Raw genomic sequence first — 4,946 nt, 5'->3', positions numbered from 1 at the left:
CTCTTTCCGCTGCCCGACTTGCATTGCACCGAACCCTTTTGGCCCCTCCCCCAGGTGGTGAGCCCATGTGAGGGGGAACCCACGTTGCCTCTTCGGGCTGAGCCCCGTGGGTGCAGGCCCGGCCACCAGGCGCTCGCCAATGAGCCCCACCTCCAGGCCTGGCTCCAGAGGGGGGCCCCGGTGACCCGCGTCCGGGCAAGGGAAATCGTTGTCCATGTATTGTGGTCATCATTGGGGTTCTTGTGAGCCATGCTTTGTCTGGACCCTCACCTAGGACCTGTGTGCCAAGGGTGACAATACCAGGGGCAAAAAAGCCCCCGACAACTTAGCTCCTAGGATCATTGGGACACGCAAACCCCTCCACCATGATAAGGTGACAGCTCAATTAAATCAGTATCTAAATATTAAAAGAATCAACGTCTAAGTGCAGTCCTGCTCTACCAAACCGAATATGACAGAAATGTTGCATTTCTTGACTTCCAAAAAACTTAAACTTCCGCATCGTCATTATGCTCAGCCACCATCTGGACTGGGAGCTACTTTTCAGTCCATGTGTTCAATCAAACCCGTCCCTCAGGGGATGTGGAGGGTTCTCTTGAAACATGCAAGGTTTTGAGAAATTAGAATCAGTCTTTAAATTGAAAGGGAACCAAAGTCTAAACACAGTCCTGGTCCAAGTAAACAGAGTTTAACCCAATACTACCTTTCTACACTTACAAAAATATCCAACTTCATCTTGGTTACTAAGCCTTCTGAATTTAGAGACACTTTTCAGTCCTATGGAAAACAACAAGAACTGATGAGGTGGCCGAGTGGTTAAGGCGATGGACTGCTAATCCATTGTGTTCTACACCCATGGGTTCGAATCCCATCCTCATCGAATCGCTGCATTTTCTTAGTTGGTTATTGTCAGGTTTAAAAGGTCCTGACGCCTTCATTAGACTGAATTAAATGCAGAGAACCAGAGGAATAACCAGGGAAGGTTTTGTCTTTTCTCCATCGCGATGGGAGGAGAAGCCAGGAAGTGAAGTAGACGTCTTGCCAGTTCACTCTCCCGCACTCTCACTGACTTCTTCGCCCATCCCTCTGGACTTTATTCAGAGAAAAACGAAACCTATGGAAAGTGAAACTTAAAACAAGCGTGTGGGTGTGCGCATGTGTGCTGAAGCAATGATGTGCGTGTCCATGAGTGTGTGTGTAATTATCATTGATACAAATAGTGTATAAAAAACATGATTAAAAATACACAAACTATTTACATACTCTCACATTTCCCCCCTGTTTGTCGGATTTAAATCATGTCCATACGGCTTTAAGATGAGTCATCAGGGAATAAAACATATAAAAATACATTTCAATGTGCCTAGTGAAAAATAACAAAACTGTCTCCACGCAGAGCTTGTCTCTGGGGGACTCGATGCAGGCCCCTTGCCTCGCTGTAGGAGGAGACAGCCGTCTTTACCTCCCGGATCTTTGCGTGTGGTGTATGTGTATGCATGTGTGGGGCTTGGGCGACAAGTCCATATTCATTTTACGTTTCAGTGTCCAGTTCGAGTTCGTCATTGTCCAGTTCGAGTTTGTCATACTCAACATCAATCAGATTGTAATGTTACTTTTGGGCAACAAACATGCAATTAATCATCATTTTTGTCATAAAAATAATGCAACAAAAACAGACTACACATAACAAAAAATGAAAACCATAATTATCCCGATATATATTGTGTCTTTCAAATTCTTCATAGTGGTCATAACATCAATAATTGTTTCATTTTTAAAACTTTAAATGCAATTATGTTCTTCAATCAAGGTTCAAATTTCTTTATGTACGTCATTAATTTCCAAACCATATCTAATCTTTTTATTCTGTGGCTTCAACATTCGTATCTGTGGCTGGTGGTGTGGTTCTGATGTGCGTGTGGTCCGAGATTGTGACTCGGGTGGACTCCTGTTCGAGGGATTCGCGTTGCTAGGCCTTTAGCTGGAAACCGGTGAAGCTTGTACTGCAACTGGTGGATCCAGCTGCCACGCCCCGCGACCTTTGCAGCGTCGGGGTCACCGCCATCATCTGGCGAGGGCCATCTCAGCATTCACTTCCCCCCAACGGAGTCGTTTCAACACCTTGAAGAAGAGTTGGTCTTCCACACGGACGTGAATTCTCTGTGAATCAGAAAAACACTTGACCAGTATTTGCGTCTTTTGCATCTTTTTCGGTCAAACATGTTTTTTGTTGGTGGTTCTGATGAACCTGAGAGTCTATAGGGGATAGTGTCCTTCCTTCGGCTGGCATTGTCCTCATTGCTGTGATTGAAACACAGTCTGGCCATTGTCTCCTTTTTTTTTTCTTTTTTTTTTCATTAGTGCGTTCCACAAGTCCTGCAGACTGTATGCACAGTGACGCTTTGAGTCCATTTTTAACAACTGTCCCACTTGTTACAACATCATTCACAAAATGCATCATTTTCACTTCAAATCACTTCTTGAAATTCCAAATGTCAGGATAATTTGATTACACAACACTTTTCCCAATCGTTTTTAGCATCAGCATGTGTTGTTGGAAACAGCTTGATCCATTTTGAAAACATATCAATCATAGTCAAACAATATTGCAACCCAAACAAATAACAGTGTCCAAAAAAAAATTTTTTTTTTTTTGTTGAAAAGTCTGTATGTGGGAACAATTTCACATCATACTTCCCCCTGTTGACACACGACTATCTGCTCGTGTGTCACTCAATGTTTGCATCATTGTCCACCCAATATGCATGTTCAATTAGTGGTGCCTTTTTCCCTGGCCTGAGATCAACTTGTCAAGTTGATTTACTGTGTGTGTGTGTGTGTGTGTGTGTGTGTGTGTGTGTGTGTGTGTGTGGGTGTGTGTGTGTGTGTGCTTTCATGAAACCTCTTGTGCTATGTTGACTCTGAGGTTATGGCTTGGCTCCAGCCTTTATTCAATCGTAATCGTGTCATTTTCTGTTCAGAAAATGTTTTTATTTACAAATACTTACTTAGACGTGCTTTATGCGCAACTTTTCTTTTATCTTTTGTGATTTTTAAAGCACCCGTTCGCCCAAAATCAACAGAACACAAGAACATTTTATCTTGACTGTGAGTTCACATTGTAACCATACAGCTCATACAAGATGGGAAACTCCAAATTTTAATTAGCTCACAACCGCCTACGCTCTTCCTGCTTATCCTAACAATTTCTCTCTTTTACAAGTTATCTGTTGGTATCGCACTACTAATACTCCCATCGCATAAAAGTCAGCGTGATTTCTTCCTACAACCTTGGTTCTCAGACACTTTCTTATCAGTCTGGAAGGTGCACCTGGTCTTCAAGTCCTACACGTCTTAACTCCTCCAGTCGGGAGGAAAATATGTCAAAAAGTCAAGTCATGGGTTTGGTGAAAATTTGGACGGCTCCACAGTCGTGTGGCGCCTTCTAAATGGTGCGTGGAAAAAGAATGACGCTGGGCTTAAATGCATCGCACCTTATTAATGTAATGTTACAATTAAATCGCCGTGCAATGTGAATGTCGTGTGATGGAATGTCATTTTTTCATTCCTTAAAGCAGCAGTGAAAGCTCTTGATCACACTCTTAAGTGGTTCTCTGCCACGAAATCCAAATTGTTGTGACTAATATGCAAATGGATTCACTTTCCTGTGTTTCTGCAGCAACACAAGTCCATGAGGCCATTTTTTGCAGTCACTGTTTGCCCAAATGGCTTATAATAATAATTTGGTAGTGCATTAAGATGCTTTGTAAATACAATCTTGCAGTGTATCTCCACAAGTTCCAACATACACAACCCATTTTATGGCCATGATACTATTGTTTTAAACTCACCCTAAGCCTGTTGGGCTGTTTCTCTGCCGCATAAATTACAGCCCTGAGAGACTTTGGGCTCCAACTTTATCTATGAAAGGTCAGGGACTTAATGGAGGTCATGAAAGTGCCAAGGAAGGTGTTTACACAACAGTGGTCTGGCAAAGATTTATTACTATTTTTCTTCCCGCTTATCACTGACAATGCGTCCTTTTAAAGTTTTGACTCTTGTTTAAATTCGCCCTTGCTTATTGATTCTGATATTAAAGTCCAATTGTCAGTGTATCACGGCCTAATAAGCAAAACGCATGTTGATGTAGAAGTCCTTCTACACACACTTTTTATGTTAGTTTTTTTCTTTCGCCATGTGATCTTCTATTGCTTCTCTCTTCGTCCTGAAAAGTTATTGTTTATCACAAGACTCTCTGCTTCCTTCTTTTTTTAAATGTTTTCTCTTTTCCTTCCTTCTGCTCAACACGTTCAAGCTTTTTGTGCATAATTTAGAATCTTCTTTTCCATTTTACACGTTGGCCAATTTAAATTAGGTTGTTTTATTTGAAAAGCCTGTAATTCTCTTTTTCCTTTTTCACATAATCACAAATTTCTTATCACAAAATGAACATGTTAATTCTACTTCAAAGTGGACAAGTACACATCAATGTTATTTGCAATTTCTAATTTCTTCTCTGCTTTAATGAAAATTATAGCCCTTGCCAAATTTTTCCTGTATCATTTATATTTCTGCATTTCATTGCATCTCTGGCCTTCTTTAATATAAACATCATCAACTGGAATATGAAATCTAAAATATTTATTTCTTCAATTCACCAAAAAGCAAAATCTAATTTCTATCCTCCTCCTCACAGGAGCCTCTCCACAGTCTGCTCCTAATTTCCAAATTCACTGTAGTTTTTCCACAACCACTCAAACCTACCAATGTCTCGAATCAAAATTTAAAAAATCAAGAAACATCTATGTTTTTGCAAAAATTCCTCATGTTCACTTTCAGAAGCTTCATCCAATTGTTAAAATTTCATAACACCTACTTCTCCCTTTCTGAAGGAGACGCAAGTATACAATTAAGTAAAAACCATCATCAAAATGATATATCTTGTC

The 4,946-nt window shown here is 40.7% G+C and overlaps 1 non-coding gene across 1 annotated transcript; it reads left to right on the top strand.

Annotated features, from left to right (window-relative positions):
* The first annotated feature begins 798 nt into the window (after nucleotides 1–798).
* Nucleotides 799–880, top strand: trnas-gcu (transfer RNA serine (anticodon GCU)). Its single transcript has one exon. It is a non-coding gene; the product is annotated as a tRNA-Ser (tRNA).
* The last annotated feature ends 4,066 nt before the right edge of the window (nucleotides 881–4,946 follow it).

Source organism: Idiotropiscis lumnitzeri, chromosome 9 (assembly GCF_059441095.1).
Source record: "Idiotropiscis lumnitzeri isolate Australia: NSW breed Sydney's pygmy pipehorse chromosome 9, RoL_Ilum_1.0, whole genome shotgun sequence".
NCBI lineage: Eukaryota > Metazoa > Chordata > Actinopteri > Syngnathiformes > Syngnathidae > Idiotropiscis > Idiotropiscis lumnitzeri.
Note: the sequence above shows the minus strand (reverse complement) of the source record. Positions and strands in the feature narration are given on the sequence as shown.